Source organism: Hirundo rustica, chromosome 10 (genome assembly GCF_015227805.2).
Source record: "Hirundo rustica isolate bHirRus1 chromosome 10, bHirRus1.pri.v3, whole genome shotgun sequence".
NCBI lineage: Eukaryota > Metazoa > Chordata > Aves > Passeriformes > Hirundinidae > Hirundo > Hirundo rustica.
Genome location: NC_053459.1, coordinates 1,877,158 through 1,900,293, shown reverse-complemented (window position 1 = coordinate 1,900,293; position 23,136 = coordinate 1,877,158). Strand labels below are relative to the sequence as shown.

Here is a 23,136-nt window from a genome sequence, read left to right as displayed (position 1 = left end):
GTACCTGCAAACAAGAATCACTCAAGACATTCTTAATAAGCGTCTCTCTGCACAAATTAAACCAAGCCAAAACAAAAAACAACAAAACAACAGTTAAAAACAGTTAAATGATGGATTTAAAATCACTAAGCCAGTCTGACAGCAGCCAGAAAAATACATATTTATATATCTGCAATTTGAAATTCCTTTGTGAAAATAGTTGCCTTCCGTTGTGCCACCTGAGCGGTTTAAAGTACCGACCAAATGACAACCTAGGGAATCTGAAGTTGTAACTCCAGGCTATCTCTCCTGAATATAAGAAATACACACCTGCTTGAGTGAAACAAACCCAGCTTACTTAGCCCAAACACAATCTGTCTATCGCAGACAGAACAGGCACCAACACAGGGACTACACCCATGGAGAAGGGGTAAAGCACACACAAACTCCACACAAAAGCACAGCCCTCAGAACAATAAATGCTGAACAGAAATGGTACAAGATCTCTGAATAGCCCTAGTGACGCAGTTGTCAGAATTATAACAGCAACAGACTGTACTAAACCGCTGCTCCCATCCTGTCCCCTGCTCTCGTGTAGAAAATCTGACACAGGAGGCAGGTAAAGCTCTCTCCCACACAGAAAACGTGCTCCAGGAACGTGATGTGATTTCTACCCCTCAGAACAGCACAAATGGAAATCCCCCAGACAGATCTGCCTAAAGGAGGAGTTTCTGTAGATCCACAGAACACTGGGAAGAGGGCAAGAGAGGAGAACTGATGAACTCGTTTCAGGAGTCGGAAAGTTTAAATAAGAAAAAGTCTGTTACCAGGTGCCTTCATGTTCACTATTCAAAAACCTACACCCGCACTAGAGAATTCTCAGGAGTGAGAAAAGCTTAAAAATTACCAAGCTAATGAGACACAACTGCCATTTACAAGCTTCTACTTATCCCAGAGGTTTAATCCCAGCAGTGCAAAGCCAGTTTTTACTTAATGCACAGCCAGTCATTCATTCCCAACTGAAATTAGTCAAGCTCTTGTGAATGACGATTGAGTAAAAACAGAGTTATGACTTAAAGAACTGGTCCCAGGATGTGAATTCACTGTCATGAAAATGAAAACTCTGCCTTGTATGCACACAATGCTTGCTGGTACGACTGGGAGTTAGTCGCTGTTGAACAGACACAGAAATGAAGGTTTTTTTGGGGTTTTTTTGTATTTTTAGGCTATGATGAAAATCCCATTAGAGAAATTACCTCTGCAAAAGTACAAGTGGACAGTACCTCAAAGCAAGCTACCAAACGTTCCCACATTCAGGGTCACAAAACTTTGCAAAGAAACAAGCACACTTCAAAACACTGCTCCGTTAACTTCCCCACCGCCTGACACAACATGATGGGCATTTCCAGGAATTTTACCCAGTGAGTTCATAACCTTGGAGCCAAGGTGTGCAGCAATGATGAAACCAGGAACAACAGCAAGGGCCTGAACACCAGAGGGAAGACAAGATAGAAGTCAGGGAAACTCAGGGCCACATCAAGCCAAGAATGTGGCAGAAGAAGCCTACACAGGACCAGATGATCCAGGGAGAGAAGAGGAGGGCACTCGAGCACAGCCCCTGAGGAAGGGGGTTAACCAGTCCAAAAACAGCCTTATTACTCAAAAGACTAGAGAAGATGCTCTAAAGTACTGAGATTTACAAGCACTCCCAACCAAAATACTAAAATTTCATTAACTGGTGTGCTTTTCACACTAGAGAACTAGACTAAATTAGGAAGCCAGCGTAACTTCTAACATCCTCAACAGGAAAAGAATCATCTCAGAGAAAGAATCATCACAAAAGAACTTCAATTCTCATGAAAGTACATAAAAATTTCACTAATATTTTTCAAAAGCACATCTGCAATTTCCATGGTTTCTTGTTAGAGGAAGCTCAGCTAATACTTTGAAATGGTAACTGAAAGGTTATGTTCTAATTAAGGAGAATATTGTCCATCTGTTACAGACGCAGGAAGGACCAATCAGAAGAACAAGGTCTAATTTGATCAACCTCAGCTGGCAGGTTGATCCATGAATGGGTCAAAACAAATATTTAATCTTTTCTAATCACTTCTGGAATAGCTGGACTAATCCAGTTGGATGTATATAATGTTCACCATATTTATTTCAAGTATTCCACCCTTTTCCTTCCCTTTTACAAGCTATATTTAATTACTCTAAAGCTTTCCAAGATTTTGGAATTTTATTATGAAACCAAAAAGCAACCTAGTCAGTAAATTGTTTCACTAAATATAATTTATTCTGCAAAGAACGCTCATTCCCTTCTTGGTCCTCCATGAAAAAATGGTAAACCATCATTCTGGAAAACAACAGTCATTCTAGTGTAAGGGACCTGGCAATGTTTGCTGGCTTTAGGTTTGCATCAAAACCTACCTGAGAAACAGGAAGCAACTGCAATTACTCATTATATAGATTTTAAGGACTGCCTAGTAGGCATCCTGACATTACCTACTGATACTTGCTGGGCAACTCCTCAGACCAGATGGTTCCTCCAGTTCCAGGGGGTCTCTAACCCCATAAAACCCATGAAGAAGAAAAGGACCTCCCTCCCATCTGTGGCTGACCTGCTTACAGGTTCTGGGAGAAGAACACAACAATAAATCCACATCCACTGGAAGGGACTCCTGGGGGGAATACTCTCAACCAGCTCCACACTGGATCGTCTCTTTCTCAGAACAGTGCTGGATTCACAGAACTACCTGTGATGAGTTCAGTGAGAGGAAAACAGAACTGATCTCCTTAACTGGAGATGGAGGTGTAAATGAATCAGGCCAAAGAGCACAAGGAGCATCAGGGACTGACATTCACTGCTCCGACACAACTTGTGTAATACCTGACATGGCTTCTGCAAAACGTGAACAAAAGTTACCTGGCGACACTGGATGGGGATACAGCACCTTCTTAATGCATCTGATAAATTTTCATTTTAATTGCATCACTCACACTTGCTTCTTGCTTTCTTCCCCTTGCTTAATGAAGCATAGAAAATCCAACCCTTCTCTAACTTGACTGATTTCCGTGTAGAAATTAGATTTTTCCTTCATTCATCTTGCATTATCAGTGTGGCAATGAGAGCCATTACCAGTTTCATCCTGACCCTATCATTCCACTCTCCCTGTTTGGAGGAGGCCTGCCACCATTTATTCATTCCTAGGCAAATTTTTCTCCCATTTTGAGCTGTACAAATGCATACAATAGAAAAGGTGTTTCATTTCCTGCTATCAAACTGGATGTTTTGATTAGAACAAACTCAAAGACCTTGTGTGTAAAGTGAGTGTCAAGCAAAAGGAGCTGCAAACCCTTTGAAGAGATGCTATTCTGCAACTGAATCCATAGTTTCTGAGAGAATTTAGGAAAAGAGAATTATCTGGGCTTTTCTGCTGGAATTATTTAAAAGCTGACTAACAAAATGAGGCACTTAATTCCCTTAAGGCCCATTTTAAAAAACTTCACATTTAATAATTAATCCCAGTTTGATTATGCCAGACAAGAATATTTAAATAGCACTGAGATTAGGGCTATGTAGCTCCACCCAGCTCTAGGTAAACTACAGGAATGCTGAATATCTGAAGTAGAGCACAGCGTATTCCCGCTCACGTCATAAAGCTGATAAAACACATTTCAGATGCTGTGAAATACTGCCAAATTAATGTTCTGGGAACCCAATACTCTTTGTATTTCTTTTGTTTACCAGGTTTTATCTGGGCAATCTCATATTGTGTAAATACAGTCTATCTGTCACTTCTGTAAATAATAAAGAATAATACAGTTAATACAGTTTTTCTCCTTAACAGGGAGAAAAACTGAAGCACGCATTATGTAAAAAAAAAAAAAAAAAAAAAAAAAAAAAAAAAAAAAAAAAAAAAAAAAAATCACCTTGGTCAGAGTCCTTCCCTTCAAATAGATCTTAGACCTCCACATAACCCATTTCTAACAGATCCACATAACAGTAAACTTTTAATTTCCTCCTCCAGCACTTCTCAGCATCATACCACTCTTTCCCATCACCAATGACAAGCACAAATGACCTAGAGGGTTCTGCAACAGTTCTTATAAGTTAATAAAACTGTTTCATTCACGAGTGTCTAGAGAATTGCATGTTGATACCTTGAAAAAGGGTTAAAAATGCAACTTGGATTTCCTAAGGGTTTACAATGGAAGATCAACATTAGTAGTAATAAAGACCTCAATTTAACACTTAAGGCAGGTTGTAAATAAAAGGTTTAAAGACAGAAAAATAGTAGTTCTTAGATGGAAAAAGGGGAGATTTTGAAAGCTGAGGAAGTCAAATAAAATGTACTGGAAACATGCCAAGTTTAAAAATATTTTTCATCTGTACTGTTTCTGAAGTATAAGATAAACAAAACCGAACACCTAATTAAGCTAATTACATTGATAATGCACAATTAATTCTGCTGCAGCCTTGGCAAAGATGACAAGATTATGATTCATAGAAAGGTATTTTTTCTGTCTCATTACAAGACGAAACGCGAGCGTAGCTTGAGAGCCTGGCTGCGGGTCTCAGCGGCAGCATCGATTTCTGGGGTGCGAGGCTGATCTGCGCCAGGTGAGGGGCTGGCTTTTGGCCACACTCCAGTGGCTGGTGTGAAACAAGGAGGTTTTTGTGGGGACACCCAGAGTTCAGCAGTCCCCTCCTTTAAACTGGGCCACCTCTGGCTGTGACCCGCCCTGCTCAGCGGCACCCCTCGGTGCTGAAGCCAGAAACGCCCATCTCCTGAGCTCCGCGCCGTTTCCCTCACTGTGCACTGGGACTCGGCTGCACCTTGGGTTTCGGGCTGGTTCAGGGCGCCGCGAGAAAGCAGAGTTTAGGAAATACAGCAGATGGTGTGTGTGAAAGAATGTCTTTGTGGGTCACAACCCGTGTCACACGGTGAGCTCATGCCATGGGCAGCTACGTGATCATTCCCATCGTGACACCCTGCTCAGCTGGGGCTCCTCGCTGAACACTGTCACATCATCCCGTGGGCAACGTGACACCAGGCACAGGACCCTGCAGGGGCACTTAGTGGCATTGCTGAGACCCAGAATTTACTTGAAAACCACTCTAATGAAATGCTGTTCGTTTTGTGGGCAGGACTGTCACCAGGACATGGGGCTCTGCTGGCAGGTGTTTGAAAGGAGGCTGAAAGTCTGGACCAAGCTCATAGGACATGGCAAAAACTGCACCAAATCACATCTTAAACAGAAATAATGGGACACGCATCAACTAAAGACACTAATTCCACAATTATTTCAGCTGATTTTGAGCATTCATTAAAATCTGTGTTTGCTTAGCCCTAAGTTTCAGAAGAGTTGCTGGGAATATATGGGGTTTGTGCCATCACCCTTATTTTCCACTATTTAACCGTTTCCATCATTCCCAGCCTCCATGGCAATAAAGAGAACCTTGCCAACACTGAAGAGGACACAATTACCATGTCTGCACCAGCCTGACACAAAGGCTTGAAGACATCGAGTTTCTGCTCCTCTCCAAGGCCTGCAGCAGTAAAGCTGGAGTGGAAGCGTCTGGGTACCAACACCACGCACAGAACCATCTGTGCTTAACACAGGCTGAGCTGGAGCTGTTACAGGACAGAAATAACAGGAAAAACAATGCAGGAGATTCACCCAGATATGGAAGCAGAAAGGGAGAGAACAGGATAGAAACACAGGACAGTGACAACTGCCAAACCAGAGCAAATTTTCCTATGAGGGGGTAAAATAGAAAAGACAGCACTAAACTCAATCCATGCATGCCGAACTTAACCTTGGCAAACCTCTACTGCAAAAAGCAAAGGCCTAAACAAAACTAAACTCTTGTCAGCATGGTCATAAAGTTGAAATACTTCAGGTATTCCAAAACAGTATCTAAAACTCAAGACTTCAAAATCTTCTTGAAAAAGAAGCAAGGATGGCCCTGCACAGCAGTCTGTGCTGCTGACTCCAGCTGGGAGAACATGCTGGAAGCTTCAGCTCCACACTTCTTCCACCAAGGGAATGCACATTCCCATTCCACCCTGCCCGTGTGCAGCACCCCAGCTCTGCAGGCTGCCTGCAAAGGAGAATTTGACCCACTCTCTGGGAATCAGGACGCTCTGCAAACCAAATCCTGCAGCTCAGGTGGCTGCATGCCCTAGTCTGAACAGATACTTAACATAAATGGCTTAAAATGCTGATTTTAATCAACTGATAGCTGCAGAACTTTAAATCATGGCTTTAAATTAGTTAGAAGTTTTGCAGAAGGCTAATTAGGAAACCAATGGGCTGGCAAATCACATTCAACTGTTGCAAGCAACTAACTTCTATTTCATCCTGCAGCTGATGATGAGGTACCTCCATAAAGCTTTTAAGCTTCTACAGAAGGAAAATGGTCTTCAATCATCCTTTTGTGGCTTCTCAAGGTTTCAGCTTCCTCGTGCCAGAAGCAGAATGACACCCAAGCTCACCCACCATGAGACAGTTGGTGTCTGGAAGCAATACAGCTGCATTTATTTTGTCACCGTGCTGCCAGACTGATGGGATCAGGTCAGTACGAGCGGAGAGATCTCTGAACTGCAGGCAAGTGTCACTGACCTTTCCTCTCCCCATTACAGCCTCCGTGGATGTTCTCACAGCCTCAGCTACATGTGTTTTGAATATTCTGTCCTATCTGGGTTATAAACTTTCCCTTTTACCACCTGGAATAATCAAAAGCTGACAATATTCAGAATTAAGGCCTTTATCCTACAAGTGTTAAAAAGCAAGTATTTCACTCACCTCCACACACAGAAGTGTGTATGTTTCATAATAGCACACAGTAACTGGGATAAAATTACAGACATTAAAATGGCATTAAATCTTCTGCTTTTAAAAATTATTACTTCAGTTTTACCTGGAAAAAGAAAGGTGTATTTTCTAAACACTGAGGAAAATGTCACTGAATATATATTTTAGATTAAACTGTCACAATTTAAATGAAAATGCATTTTTAAGAGAAGTTTTGACATCTAAGATAAATTTTCATACCCACTGTATTGTTTTAGGAAATTCCTCAAGACCACAGACTGCAGATCCTACCAGCTTTCTTGGTGTGTCCTGCCTTTCATGATCATATTGAGCATTTCAGGAAAGAGTGCTGGCTCCAAAGCAAGCAGGGGCTGTTGGATGTGAGCTTTGCCTGAGAATCTGCCTTGTGGTCATGGCAATAATATTAATGAGGCTCCTGGCTTGTATTTTATTAGACACATGAAGATTTTATGAGCCCGAACCCTCTTAGAAAAACTCATGGAGGTCAAATGAAACTGAACTAGATGCTAGAAAAGCAATTGACTTGATTCAATCAAGACTCTACAAAGGTCTTTCTGAAAGGCTGAATTTTCATCAAAAATCCTGGCTATCAGACACATTCACACATGGATTTGTAGCCAATTAAATGGCTTAAGACAAGATCTTGCAAATGGACCTTGCTGCTTGCACAGTATCACTAGAGAAGAATAACACTTTCAGACCTTTTGTTAAACATCTGCTGTGTTGGAACACAACAGAGAGTTGGAAAACAATGCTGTGATGAGAATATTTGGAAGAGGAAGCCGTGTTTGTTTTTCTGGGAATCCCTTGAATGCTTGAACTTCAGTCACATTATGGTCTCAGTCTCACGGATAAGTATTATGAAGAACAGATACTCTGGAATGAATGTTTGTTAATTCATGCCCATTTATCAAACCCATATGTATACAACCATCTCCTATGGAGCTACTGTTAGTACTTGAGTCTCCCTCAAGTAAGCTACATGAAAAATTTGCAGTGAATCATTTAGAAGAAAAAGAGCCCTGAGTTCACTGTACTGGGACAGACTGATTTATCTTCATTTTTGCTTTAGCTTGTCAAATTATATATGTTTGTATTTCAATTTATTCTATAAATATAAGCTTGCATTTAATTTTGAGAATGCAAATGACCTCTTGGGACCTGAGGGAAGTACTCTTTGAATTAAGCACATTCTGGTCTTTCAGGAGCCTGGGAAGCTTCTGCCACTGCTTTCAGCCCATGCCATCTCTACATACATGACAGATGTTTGGGGAATGCATTTTTTTTAATACCAAATTTCTGCACACAATTCAAAACAAGTAAAAACTTACACCACATCAGATTGTTTAGATACTTTACCTGGGTGCATTACTCCACATAAACCACAGGTCTTCAGATAATGACTACAGATTAAATACAAGGCTTTCTATAGATAAGCTCCCTCTGAAGCTATTTCTGTATTACAAAAACTGTAATTGATTTCAATAGTATCTACTTTAATCATAATTCATACCTGTCACTAACCTCTCCAGTATTTAGCAAATGTGATTTTGACTAAGATAGTTTCCTTTTTCTTGCATCTTTTTCTTAAAGAAAGCACCCACCATAGCTTCTGCCTGAAGCAATTCTTTAGTCCCATTGATAATGTCTTTGTGCTTGCCCAGCTCCTCAATGACTTCCCATGAAAATACTCCTCTCGAACTTTAAGTCAGTTATTTTAAGGAGGGAGCAGGGTCTTGCTGCCACCACTTCAGATGACAGGAGACTGTGTGAAAATGACCAGCAGGGCAGAGGGACAGAGCACAAACTGCTGGTGAATCACGGCATGGCTGCAGGCAGCCTCCAGTTGAAGATTCCCATGGATCAGTCCCTGTCTCTCAACACTGATGCTAAAGTACAGCTGTCCCCTTTCTTTATTATATTCTTTCCTCCCTCCTCAATTGCTGTTTGTCTGGTCTGTGTTTGTACAGGAAAACCAAAAGACCTCAGCCTAACATTTTCAAAGGCACCAGTGACAGGTGTCTCATGCTAAGCCCATGAAACTCCTGCCTGCTCAGCTGACAAGCACATCCTCTGTACACAGATCCTCCCGTGCCCCATGGCTAAACAGCCAGAAGGAGAAATGTGCAAAGTCATTTCAACACCAATACTTCACCAGAATGAATCAAGCACTGCATCACCTCCACAAGGAGACAGAATGAATTTGGCTTTCTGAGACGTAGGTCTGCATTTGTATCGCCGCAACAACGTAAGCACAGGTATGCATTTATTTAAAATGCATTACAGTCTCATTTCTAATAAAGACCAAGACCAAATTTCTCACCCTCAACCTTATCTTAACCTGAACTAGCCAGGGGGGTTTGCAATCCATTCTGCTAAACAACACAGATCCAGGGCTCTTAAATTTGCAACACAGAGAATTTATATCACAAAGCTGGAATATATGTGAATACGTGAAGATCATGAAGTCTGATGCTGTATGAACAATTCCTCTAATAACTGAACAGTATCAAAAGACACCAAGACTTCTTAGAAGTAAAAAAGGGTTCAGCCATCAGCAGCTTATTTCCAAGAGCTCACTCGGTGTCACTCAGACTATAAAAGGACTGGCTGCTGGCCATTACATGCATATCTCACTTTAATTTCTTTAACTCTCATACCATTTCATTCTTTGCATTACCTTTGCAGAAACAGCCCTGATTCTAAAGAAATTGGTTGCCATTCTTTACAAGGAGCTCAGCAGAGGTCAACAGATCTACATGAAGTGCCTGCATAATCCCACACAAGATCTAAGTTACCGTAACAGGAGAAAATACAACATTTCGCATCTTTACTTTCCGCATATGAGACCTTAAATAAGCCCTGAAAAACAACCTGGAACTCTTCATTAATTACACATATCCAGCAAGCCCAAGATCACCCTGGGGATTTTTTCATTACAGCACACAGAGGTACTTACTGTACCTCTTCCATGCCAGTGCTTCCCACTCCAGGTGGTGCTCATGTTTCCTGAAAAGGCAATGCCAGGTACCCAGCTCCTGTTGTCTTTTACAGCACTGTATCACTATGTCAGCTGCACTCAGAATTCTCCAAGGCCTGCACTTTATCCAATAAATTAAAGCTACTTTACCAAAATTGGAAGGCTATAGTAAACATTTAAGATTTGGCTTTTACACATTTGTTTCTGTTTATATAGGACATTAAAGAAATTGCTTTGACAAATTTATCAAAACCCACTCGTATTTCATGTATCACTCACCATGAGTTCCTCAGGTGAGTGATATATGAAATCTGACTCCAATTTAGTAACACAAAAGCTATCTTTCTCCCAAATATATTCCAACAGAAAAGCTTTCTCTTTGGTCACAAGCATCAACAACATTAAATGGCCATTTTAATAGTAAATGTCAAGTGTGGGAACATATTATATCAGATACTCCAATTTAAACCTTCTGAAGAGCTACAACAAGGTCAGGCTTCCCTAGTGATGTGAAAGATCCTGGTAGCTATCAAAAGGCTCAAATGCTGCAAACATTCAAATATTAAGTACGTGCCACTGAATTAACTAAGATTAGTAATGCATTTGTTTGCATTTGTTTGAACACATAGCAAGGCTCATAGCTCACTTATTCCAGAGGACCATGTTTAAGAAATAAACATAATTTAATGATCCATCCTCTTTATGACTAGAAAAATACTCCTTCCCCACATTTCTGTGTGTTGAGGGTCTCCTCATTTTCACAAAGAAAGAGATTAACTATTTCCACTGCACATTTTTGGGGATTTCAGGGAACATTTACACATCTTCCTATGACTGGGCTGTAGTTGATGTCAGAACACAATTACATTGTGAACAAAAAACACTCATTACAATTCCACGAATACAAAACTGGGGTTTGGAAGGCCTACCCATGGGGACAAATAACAAATAAAGCCTACAAATGCTGCAGGAAAAAGCCCTTCTTATTCCAGGACTTAAACCACTTGATGGAAGTTTGCCTTTAATTCAACTACAGGTGTATTACTATAACTTCTGCAGGAAGGACTCCGAGTTACAGCCACAGGGGTCAGAATGCACAAAGCAGCAGATTTCTGGTCACTGGGACACATCTCTAGCACCCAAATGCAGTCAAATAATCTCTTCCAAAAGGAAAAGAAGGTTGTTTTACTTTCATTATCCACTGGAATATGAATTTGGAATAACTGAACAGAAAACACTAAGCAATTAAAAAGTCAGTCTTCTGCAAAAAGCTGAAAGAAAACACTAATTATTCATATAACTCGTAACTCCTTGACACTAGTCTGAAAATAAAGCAGTATCTGACACTCAGTATACTCAGAACTGCTCTCATACCAATATACACGCCCCTGTCTGAAGTTACAGAACACTGGCACTTCTCTCAACCAGGGTATGTCTTGTGGGGACAAATTACTTGAAACTCAACCCTATGAACAAGTGAAAATGTGAACTTCCAGCCCTTTTGTCAGTGTAGCTGCAAGCCCTGACGCCTGCAGTTAACGTGAATGCTCTCTCAATTCCAGCTCTGTGGAGCAATAAAGAGTTCCAACTGCAAAATTACTAAGCCAACCTCCCACTTTAGGATTTATCCCCTGGAAATTTCTGATTGATATGCAAGCCCACACTCCAAGGCAGGAAGAGCAGACTCTGTATGAGTGAACTAGGCAGAAAATACATGAACTCCATTAGTGGTGAGGTCAGCTTCTGTATCAATCTAAAGCCATTTTTATCTTTTCCTTTATATATACCTATATTATTGTTGGGACAGTCATGACACAGAGAGTGACACCATAAAAGTTCAGAAGGCTATTTATTATGGCCACATGCTGTCTTTTATATGGGTTTTACAAACCTCCAGGGCAACTTTTAATTGCTTAACAGCTTTCTTGTTAATTATTCTATTGGTCAGTAAAAGACATTTTACTTGTCCATCAAATCTATCTATTCTCAGATTGTTTACTTATTTTCTTTACTGATTCTCATGTGACAAATCCCTTGTTATTACAGGTGCACTTATTTTTCACTCTCAGAATAGACTGCTGTGTTAAAGGAATCTCTCATTCTCAAAATGGCTTCATATGGGAACTTACAGATTACTTGTTAGCTGCACTTAGAAGAAATGACAGGCTAGGTTTTTACCCTATTCCTACAGTTTATATTTATTAAAAAAAAAAAAACAACCTATTTATCCTTTAAGTGCTACGAGAATTACCACACAGCATACATCTTTTTTTGTAAAATCTCTGTACTTGAGCAGGACTCTACGGAACTTGGTCACAGGCCATGATTCTCAACAACTTTCCAAATGCACCCATCCAACAGCTGGCAATCTCTAGTGACAGATGCTTCTGCCCTGACCCTGCTATCATGTGAAGAGGCAAGAACCAGAAGTTATTTTCATCAGAGTCTCCATGAAATTCTTTAAATATATTTGCCAATCCGTAATTATGTAAGACTAAAAGTCCAGCTTCCAAAACTTTCAAAGTTTATCAAAAAAGGCTGCTGAGGGAACTCTCTCCTGTTCTGCAAGCCAGCCACATTATCCTGCTGGGAAGAAGGGTAATGCACTGCTTTAGCATCTGCAGGTGTACCTGGAGCTTGGAACACCCTACAATCATGCAATTGTTTAGCTTGGAAATGACCTTTAAGACCATCAAACCCAACCACTAACCCAGCACTGCCAACTCCACCACTGACCCATGTCCCCAAGTGCCACATCTATGGCTTCTAAAACCCTCCACAGGTGGGGACTACACTGCCTTGGGCAGCCTGTTCCAGTGCTTGGCAATGAACAAATGTTTCCTAATATCCAATCTAAGCCTCCTCTGGCACAACTTGAGGCCATTTCTTCTTGTCCCTAGTTACTTGGGAGAAGAGACTGATCCCCATGATCACTTGCCTCCTCTCAGGGAGTTGTGGAGAGCAAGAAGGTCCCCTCAAGCCTCTTCTTCTTCAGGCTGAGCTCCCTCAGCTGCTCCTGGTGCCCCAGACTCTTCCCCAGCTCCCTTCCCTTCTCTGGACACTCCGTTCTTAAGATTATTGTTCTGATGAGAAAGGCACTCAACTGGCTATCACAAGAAACTTACAGCACAGGATTGAAGTCTTAATTTCAGTAAAAATCATGTGAATGGCTCATTACTTTTCAGTTTCGCTGCTTTGAGTGATTCACTGCATAAAGTAAATGATGTGTAACATGGAGAACAGTTCAATTTCTATAGGCTATTAAAACAGAAATATGGGAGGCTGGGAGCAGGGAAAATGCTCATGCTGCAGGGGAATGCTGGTCCATTTAGATCCACTGCACACATCTGAGTTTTACAGAAAGGAGAAAAATTATACTTAAAAATGAACTCTCTTTTTAAAAACAGTATTGCCCATGATAAATCATGCTCTGCAAGATATACAGAATAATCCTTGAATCTCACATGCATTAGGCCCTACTGACAGCTTGCAGCATTTACTGCCACAATATAAATTCTACACAAAAGAATTTAGAAAATCCCCTTTTTCCAGTACAGATGGCCCTTCCTTTTAGAGTCCTGTGATCACATCAATAGGAGCACTTGATTTCCTTTTTCTGTATAGAAACTGCTAACCCTCTTAAAAGGAAGGCGAAAAAGCAAGATCCACAAAAACCAACACTGCGGTCCAGATTTTATGATATTATCAGTATGCAAATCAAAGTCAAGCAAAAATTTTCTTATAACAAAGATTCATTTAGAAAGCCCTGGTTTGGTTTAGGGTATCTTAGCCTTGATGGATTAGTTTGTCTGGTACCTCTAGGCTGCACTGCACTGCTTGTCCCAAACAAGCTCCTGACAATAGTCTCTCCCCCATATGCACAGAAATACCTTTTGAAGATGAAATTAAATTATGTCACTTGAAATCAAGGTGGAGTACTCACCAGGCTACTACTTAGGTTGCTCCTATTAAAAGAGAAGAGCCTAAATCTTTCAGGCTCCTATCAAAATTCCAAGCTTCAGAAGTCAGCAACTTTCTAGCAAAATCTCCTCACCAGGAAGCTCTGACTCTTGAATAAGAAGTTTCTGAAGGAGGAGAATAGGATTACTGCTGATTTCCTCTTCAGGGACATCATAACACACACATTTCTGAATCTTTCTAGCCTTTCTTTTTCCTCTCCATAATCCTCTACATCTGCAATAGAAAAATCCTTCCCTCTTCTACAAACTGCAATGCCCTCAATTCCCAGCCCTTCTCTGCTCAGCAACCTTTTCCTCTTCTAAAAGATCTCACCTACCACTGACTGTTCACCTTCAGAAACATAATTTCACCTATTTCCTCCAAAACTTCACTAGGGAGACCCAGGATTTTCTCCTCTTTCCCAGCAGACTCAAAGTGTCCTGCAATCCTTCCTCTGTCGCAAAAGCCACTATCCCATAATGCTGTGAGCAGCCACTGGCAGATGAAGTAAATCTGGGGTATTCCATGTGATTCTAAATGCACTCCCAACACTCTATCCTCTGCATGCACAATTGAAAACACACAGCCAAAAACTCCTCTACTGCTGGAAAGCTCAGTTTTTCACTACCATGGAACCTACACAAAAGATGCACATCACTGACACGGCATGTGGAAAACCTGGGAGAGGTCAAGCTCTAAAAAGATTCCCCTGAGCATTTCTGAGCAGATTTCTTTCTGAGCATTCCCCAGATGACCTTGCCACCTTTATTTCAAGACATTCCATAGGAAAAAAGTGTGAAACCCAACCCTGCCTATTGCCATCCAATAACTTCAGAGAACACATTTTAACTGAAAATTGGGACTGGAGTAGACACCAATAGGAACAGACATGGCACTAAATCCTGTTCTGAGGTCTTACCTGTGTGCTTCTAATTCTGCCTTCCAGAGTCTGTGTGTGTGCAGAATCACACCCTACAGGAACAGTACAAAGTCTCTGCTGACAGATTTAAATCATGGCCCCAACACACATTTTCATACCTGTATTTAAAGCTCCAGAACTTAATAGTACTATAATACTTATTGCTTATGTTTTCTTTTTCACTGGCACCTAAACAGTTAAAATAGTTTTATTTGAAAATACACCTCAAAATTTATGAAAACAACAAAAAAAGACATCACTTTCTTTTATTAGAAGATGTACTGAATGAAGAGAATATGTCAGAGGGTACTAAAAAACCCAAAAAAATCATCAATAGGCAACACGAGTTACCGTACTGCCAAAAACACTAAAACCAACCTAGTGCATCAGTCACAGATTTATTGGTCTGGAAAGAATAAAGAGCCTCTCGAGCCAAGAGATGTTAGTGCATTAAAAACTGCACTGGATCAAAACACTAGATATAATTTCACTAAGGGGAATCAACGAGGAGCATGGAATTCACATGGGGTTTCTTTACCCACAATACATGAAGTCAGCATCTGGCTTCTTTTATTAAAAGTAGCTTTTTTTCACCTTTTTCTTTGAAATATTTTTGGAATAGCTCATTGTTATGCCGTACAGCCAAAATAATTTTATTCTGCTGGCAAACATGTTCAATATGGATTTAATAAATAATATGACTGGGAAAGTAGTTAGTAGATATTATTTTTCACCAGGAGATTCTGCTGCCTACAATGAGAAGCTGTCTAAGGTTAGTTTGAGACATGGACATGTGCGTGTATGTTGATGTTTTGGGCTGGGTTTTCTTACTAACAAGGCACCAGGCTCATGACTTTTGATGTCCCAACAGCTGCATTTTGATCTGAAAACACAATGAAAGCCAAGTGCTGCTAATGCTGATCTAGGTGGGATTTTTAGCTCTATTTTTCTGGAATTCTAACATTATCAACAGGAGCCTTTTGACTGCAGGTGTAACTGCAAAGCACACGGGTTCTGTTCCAGGGTAAAACAGATCCTTTTAGTCAGAGATGCTGAAGAACATTCACAGAGTTAAGATTCAGCCTGGCTCTGATTTGAATCAAGTTGATGAATTGTAAATAGAAACACTCTAATCCCACAGAGGGACAGCAGGGAACTCCCAGAGCCCCTCTGATGTGCTGAATGGATTCTTTTAGAAAGGAATGCCACACTTCAAGAATGCTGATTGAAAAAGATTTCATTTTCCATTAAAAAAAAGAAACAAAACCAAAAACCACTACACCACAGGAGGAGGGCTTTTTCTTTTTTTAAATTCTCCCTAGCACCGGCCAAAGATATGCACACAGAGTTTTGATGAATTCTGTTCCTCGATTTATAAGCAACGGTGTCCACATTACACAATGTTAATGTGCCTTATCACAGTGTGTTTTTCCAGCTATTTAACAAATCACACAAGGTCATTGCTCAGACCTTAAAATAAAGATTTTGCATGTGGAAACCTCCTGGTGTAAACTAAATGAAATGACAAGGCACGCTTTTTGGTCAACAGATTATATGGGTTCAGATTTGCTGGTGTCAGAATTATTACCTACATTTCAAAACAGATTTTAAGCAGAATATAAGTGACTCTTTTTTTTTTTAATTTTTCAGGGAATGGTTTGATCTGTAATTTTATGTTGACTGACCACTGTCCTAACTCAGAATAATTTTGAAACAAATTCTGGGTCGTGTTCCGAGTTAAAAGACTCTAAACAACAAAAAAATCATACAGCTGAAGTTATCACATGGTTTTCCACTGTAAAGGATTTTCATGCTACTTCTCTGTAACTGCCACTTCTAAAACATCACATATAAATCCATGCTTTAATTAATATAATTTAACCCAACCACATTGAATAGTTCTCAAAACAAATAGGGATGAAAAATATTTAGAAATTTGTTTTATGCAATATACATATTTTAAAGATTAATTACTTTTTTAAAAAATTAAGAGTAAAACTGTTTAATAACTAAAATATCAAGATCCTCCTCCCTCCTGCAACAAGCACAACCAGAGATAAAACCAAAGACAGAATTTAAACTAAGTCCAAATTTGAAAATAAAAGGATGAACACACCCACAGCTCTCTATGCTTGTAAACTACACTGGAAACAAAAACAACCAAGCAGAAACAGCATCCAAATACCAGTAAGAAAAAGCCTTTTCTCACTTACAACTCAACACAAATATTAAACCAGTGTCAGATAAAGCTTCATTTCCCACATCATGGATCAATAACTGCATCAGTTTTAAATAGCAAGCCAAGATGAGAATGTGTCCAAATTACTCTAAAGGTCATCATAAAGGCTTCATTCCATTTTTATATCCAATTTTTTATTCAAACAAATTATCATGCATGTGAATCTGAGAAATTCAAAGGTTAGCGTGTAAACAGACTTGAGTTACTTCACTCAAGTGCCCTCAGGCTGTTGAAACTCATATCCTGGCAGCCCAATAAAACTTGTACAAAATCAAAATGCTTGATCTCCAGAATGCTGAGTTCTTCGGTCCCAAGCCAATAAAGAACCTAACCACGTGTCTTTCTGTCTTTAAAGCACGTGAATCCAGGGCTGACCCTGACTTGTGCATCCAGTGAGCCACAACGAATGGCTACAGAAGGAAGATGAGGAGTTGTCCTGAGGCATCAAGAAACTTATTTGACAGAAGAACAATATATTGCGTGTTCAGATTCTTTCTCAGACAAACTGGACTGTGCAGCACGGCCCTCCTAGGCTGGAAGACCCCAAGCATCTTAGGCTGATGCGCTGCAGACACTGAGTGCCATGTTCCGCCCTGGCTGAGCCCAGCCCAGGATGACTCCAGCTGCACTGACACCCCTGAAGGTTCACACAAAAAAAAAGCATGGAAATGCTCTCAGGAGACTGAAAGCCAAACGTGGCTGTGAGGAGAGACACCACAGGCAAGTGGTGGCCAACCAAGCCCACTCCCCACTCATGGCATGTGCCTCGACAGCACAGAATGAAACAGGAAAACAAAACATGACAGCTCAATGTGTTAGAGCAAAGCTGGCCGTAAGGTGGCTGCTCTGCTGCATAAAATAAAACCAGAGATTCACTAAAGAAAAGGAGCCTGTACAATTAGGAGTCAACAGGCAGGACTTGTTTGCAATCATGCAGCTGCCTCTGAGGAAGGAATGTGCTGGGGGTCAAGATTTTTCCTTTTGTTTCTTTCTCTTAAGGAATTTTCTCCCATTTGTTGCTGAGACAATAATGAGCACGCTTACAAGAGACAAAAGATGTAGCCACCCAGAAGGGGGAGGAGTGCAGCTGGCTGCTACTCTCTTACCTGGGGAGTTTCCTCTTGGGAAGGGTAGAGATACTGTGAGATTTGGCATGGGGGTGAGGGGCTGAGCTCCGCTTTTCTCGCTCTCAGTGTACTAGTTTAAAAGCAAACCAGTGAGAGCTTCCAAGTCAGAATTACAATTTAATACGAAAATTAAAATATAGGCAAGAAAACACTGGCTTAAACTGACAAGAGTCAGGACAGAACCTGACACCTTGTTGGTCAGGGTAGTGGTAGCAATCCCATTAAATGGTGGCTGCAGTCCTGCTGGAGTGACAGATGCGGCTCTGTTGAAGCAGTGATCCTGTAGAAGGGTCTGATCTCCCTCTGAAAGACCAGAGGTGCTTATGTAGCCCTTGTCCCCACTGGGAATCCAGTGGGTAAGGGCTGGCTGTGGTGTCCCAAACCTCAGCTCATAGCCAGGTAAGAATGCTTGGTTCCTCCCCCTAGGTGGAGCATTTCACAATGGGATGATGTCATTTTATCAGTCACGCAGTGAGACTTGACGGCCCATTAACAGAAGATATTCCCCAGAGGGAGTTATCACAGATGAGTCATGGAAGAGATCAAGAACACCGCCCCTCCTGCTTTTAACAGCTTATGCAGATGGTGATGGAATACAGACTTTTGGTTACTTCTCACACACTCCAGATCAGAGAAGGATGATTGAGCTGTTGCTTACTGCAGAGAGAATTCGCTTCTACCGCCATAGCCCAGCCTGCTCCTCCTGCCCTGGGTGAGCCTTTGCTTGTGAAGAGCAACCATCACACTGGGACCTTATTAACAGCCCATCTGACTGGAAAGGACCTTCACCATCTCTTCAGGTGCCTCAGGGGAAACAGGAACCCAGGACCTTGAACGCTCCCGCTTCCCAGAGGGCATGTCTCCCGGCTGCAGACATCACTGCCAGGAGAAGAGAATTGTCTTCAGAAACTCATCTGGGGTATACCACACGGTAATCTTTGGTCAGGACAAGCAGGCAGTGATGCTGATGCAGCAACAGCACATCCATTCTCCTCTCTCAGGAATGGACACGAGAAGACAACGTGAGCAGCCTCTTGCTGGGCCTGTGTGCAGACGTGTGGGGCTGCTCCCCAGCACCTCACACGGGGAAAGTGCTTGGATGCCACACTAACAGAGGGAACTGCCTCCCTCATCCTCTCCTTATCTACCAGCCTTTCCCAAGGGTACCCTAAGTCCTCAGAACTCTGAGACACTGGATAGCACAGCTGGCTTTATTTTAAGCAATGCAGATTGGTATATTCACATTTGACAGTGCTTCCATCCTGTCAGGCCTGTAATCTCACTACACAAAATTTAAAGCAACATGCAGCGCCAGAACAGCTTCTGATTCCTGCTTAAACAGAGCCCTGTGCTGCCCCACCAAACCCAGCACATGGTCTTGGTGGCACTTGTTATGACAGCAGTTCCAAAAGGTGTGTCACAGTGTGTGAGGGGAACAGTGGGTGGGCTGGAAGCCTGCACCTTGCTTTTAGGGTTTTAGTTTTATTGATCTTGAAATAAAAACTCACTAAACCTTGCTATAAAGCCCATCAGTCATAAAATAAGATCAAAAGCAGACCTATAGAAAAGATAGCTGCTTGAGGAAAAGACCTTGATGATGGTTTCAGAAATACAAGAAAGCACATCCTTAAATAATATTTATAGCCTCAAAACTGCTCTGTTCAGACAGATTATAAAATTAGATAGAACGATCTATTGCCTTGAGTGATGACAGGAAAATGAACGTTTCATCCTCTACAGAACCAGGAATCTTCAGATAAGATTTGTCTCTGCCATCACAAGATAAATCACCATGGGTCTCATGCTGCTGTAATTTACACCAGTTACACCTGGTGTAACTCCAAAGCCTTCACTCAAGTTATTCTACCTGCAAGTAGCCATAAGGAGAATCAGGAGCTACAGAGAGAGAACTTAAAAATCTTTGAAACCTTCATTAGTTCTTTGCATTTTCCTTGAAGCTGTGCCATCCCAGCCTTATTTTATCTTTGCTTTTCAGCAGCATGTTATTTCTAAGCCTACAGTGGGTAGATCTGCAGGTACGTATTTCTTTTCATACAGCTTTTTCTACATGTCTGATTTATCCTTGAATTCTTGGGTATTCCTTTCTGCAAAAGTAAAATCACTGTTGAAGCTAGTCTTGATGCTCTGACCTAATGAACCTACTTAGGGAAAAAAAGGGAGAAAGGAAGTTTGGTGAATACTTAAGAAAAAATGAGATGACAAACTTAATAGCCCATTAGAAAATGTCTAGATTACAATGCAAAAATTACAACAAATTCTGATTCAGACCACTGAAATGAGACTCCCTGTTCTCCAACTGAAGTCTACAACCTGACTCATTAATAAAACTCCCCTCCACTCTGAAGTTAACTGTACACTCAGAAGAAATGACAGCTCATGCTATCAAATGCTCGTGGTCAAGGTGTGCAAGAAAGAGAACGGCTGACCCACAGAATCCCCACACACACAGGAGCTCCCTACCAGCAGGACAGATTGAAATAGGATGACTTTTTTCCTCCCTTAAACCAATGTGCCCAGCTCCAGACCCATCTGCTGCAGAAGCAAGCTCCGTGTGTGCCCGAGCTCGTGTGCTGGGTGAGTGGGATGTCAGCTGTGTTACTGCACGGCAGCCACAAATGCCTCAAAACAGACCTGGTATTGAACTGTAACAGCTTTGCTGTAAGGAAAGCAGACTGAGAACACTGGAAAATGAAAGGTTAACAGGGAAGGATGGCACCTGTTATTACGTGATTTGATACTTTGGACACAGAAATTCTTCAGCCACAGAACTCTGAAGGTCTCAGATGGAAAAACAGACCATCTTCCTTCCCCACTATATTGGCCTAGCTAGTGAAACAAAATATCTTTATTTTGTTTGAACCCTAACCTTCTCTCGTACCCTTTTTAGAAGTTACTCTGCATATTTTCCAAATTTTCCTCCAAATTTTCCAAATTTTGCCACCACATACAGGAGCAGCAAGAGTGAAGTAGGTGTGATGAACAGTCTCAAAGCACAAATGAGGGTGGTGGTGAAGGAGTATTTCTGGTATTTTTGCTGCTATATTTAGCATGTAAACTAAAACATTAGGAAGTCATAAGAGTAATTTTATTTTCAACAAAAATTAACTACAGTGGGTTTTGGTTCTTTACACATTTACTTCCTCTGCAGGACTAAATCTCCATAAATTGAATTATTAAATTAAATTATAAAACAAAATTATTATATTAAATTAAATTATAAAATAAAAAGAGCACACGCCTCCTCTCTTTGCATATGTATATCAGTACTTTACATTTTTAATATCTCACATGTTCTTCTGGCACTTCCTGACTTTCTCCTGTCCCTCAGCAGGACTCAGTGAATGATCCTTCTCTCAGGAATCCATTTTTGCAGGTTGCCAGGAGGAGGTTTTTCAGTAATGAGTTCAAGCTGGCTTGTACCCATTGCAGTTCACTCATTTGCCACTTAACAATATATTCCATGGCACATCCCAAAAAAGTAATCTTCACTGGGGAAACAGAACCCTTCCCTTTTCTTTGGCATCATAATTGAAAAGCTTTAGTTTCATTCTATCCTTGGAGCCAGGGCCCAAGCCCAATTAAATCAGGGCAAAGATTACCAGGGTTTTTAACTCCTTTTGCACTACGGCCAAGGCGAGTGCTATGTTTTCTTTGGTAAAGACTTGATACATTAAAATCAGAGACGACTTTCTCATTCCCATGTTTGCAGGTAAAAAAACAATATTCATCTTGCTAAGAGCTACTTCATCACTCACTGGTATTATATCCACATCTGCCAGCACTATTCAGTAGCTTCACACTGAGGGACAGAAGCTGCATGCCTGAAAACTCTCACCTTGGTGCCACATACATCCTTACAGTGACTTCAGGACAGCAGTGGCTTCAGCGGGAACTTCTCAAGGAAACACTTCTGAATCACTAAAATCCTCTTTACTCCCAGTGCACAGATACATTCTCTCATTATTCCCAAGCGTACTGAATTTAGTTACATAAACGAAGACTAGATATTCATAACTAATCCAAAAAATCAACAGCAGAGCAGTCTGGGTTAAAAGGATTCACCCTCCTGCAGGCTGTCTGCTGTTTCTTTAATTTCACATTCGTTTGCTAGAGCCCCAAAAATGTTAACATTTTTGGCAATAAATTTGGTGGCTTTCACATTTTCTGACCATTTTTTTCCAGCTGACTATACTTGAAGAAGTTAGTACTTCTGGAGTGGGAAGTTTAAAGCATTAAAAAAATTAAAATAATTCCTTAAATTTGTTTTTCTATATTTGTATCTACAGACCTTCACCCCATTCTGTGTGCCATTATTTCGTCTGCAGTGTTCCAGCATTTCATACCTCACGTTTGCAACTACCATGTGCTCCTTTTCTGCCAAGTTTAGTGAAGAAGGAAGGATGCAATGTGCTACAGGAGGTGGGTCCTGCCAAACCCCAATAGCCTCTTTTCACTCCATTTGCTCTGCAAAAAGACGTGCTTCAGATTTAGCAGTCTGCAAGAGTATTTCAGAGACCCATAGATCTCTGTGCTTCTAAAATATACAAATTTCTCATATTTAAGGTGAACTGCACACCGATATGACTGGCATCTGGATCATTTCCTGCTGAGTCAGATGCAGAAACAGCCCTGATTTTGACTTCTATTCCACAGAAGAAAATAAGAAAACAGCTCTTTGCCACATGCCAGAACCTTTCCTTAGAGCAATCTGCATGGGTAGAAACAGAAGGAAGGTATTCCAGAGATTAGGCCATATTTTCTGTTCTTTCACACAGCCACCTGGCTCAAAACTACTAAAAAGAAAAGGGGGATATAACACATGAGGAAGTCATTACACGCATGTAGAAAAGACGCTGTAGCTTAGATAACTGGTTTCTGTCTGCTTGTCAGCTGTTATTTCTCAGAATGCTATTTATCCATCCAAAATTATTGCCTCCCCAGTTGTATGAGCACTGCTGGGTGAAGCAGGACTCTGCAGCTGGGCTAAGCTAAGCCTGGCCATGGGGAGAAGGAATGAGGAGGGGTTCCCAGAGCAGGGACTTCTGCACAAGGTGCCAGTGGGGCA

General features: G+C 41.1%; 1 protein-coding gene across 7 annotated transcripts in view; it reads right to left on the bottom strand.

Annotated features, from left to right (window-relative positions):
• LOC120757069 (glypican-5-like) overlaps nucleotides 1-23,136 on the bottom strand; it is a 337,974-nt gene that overhangs the window by 278,875 nt on the left and 35,963 nt on the right. The window lies entirely within an intron of this gene.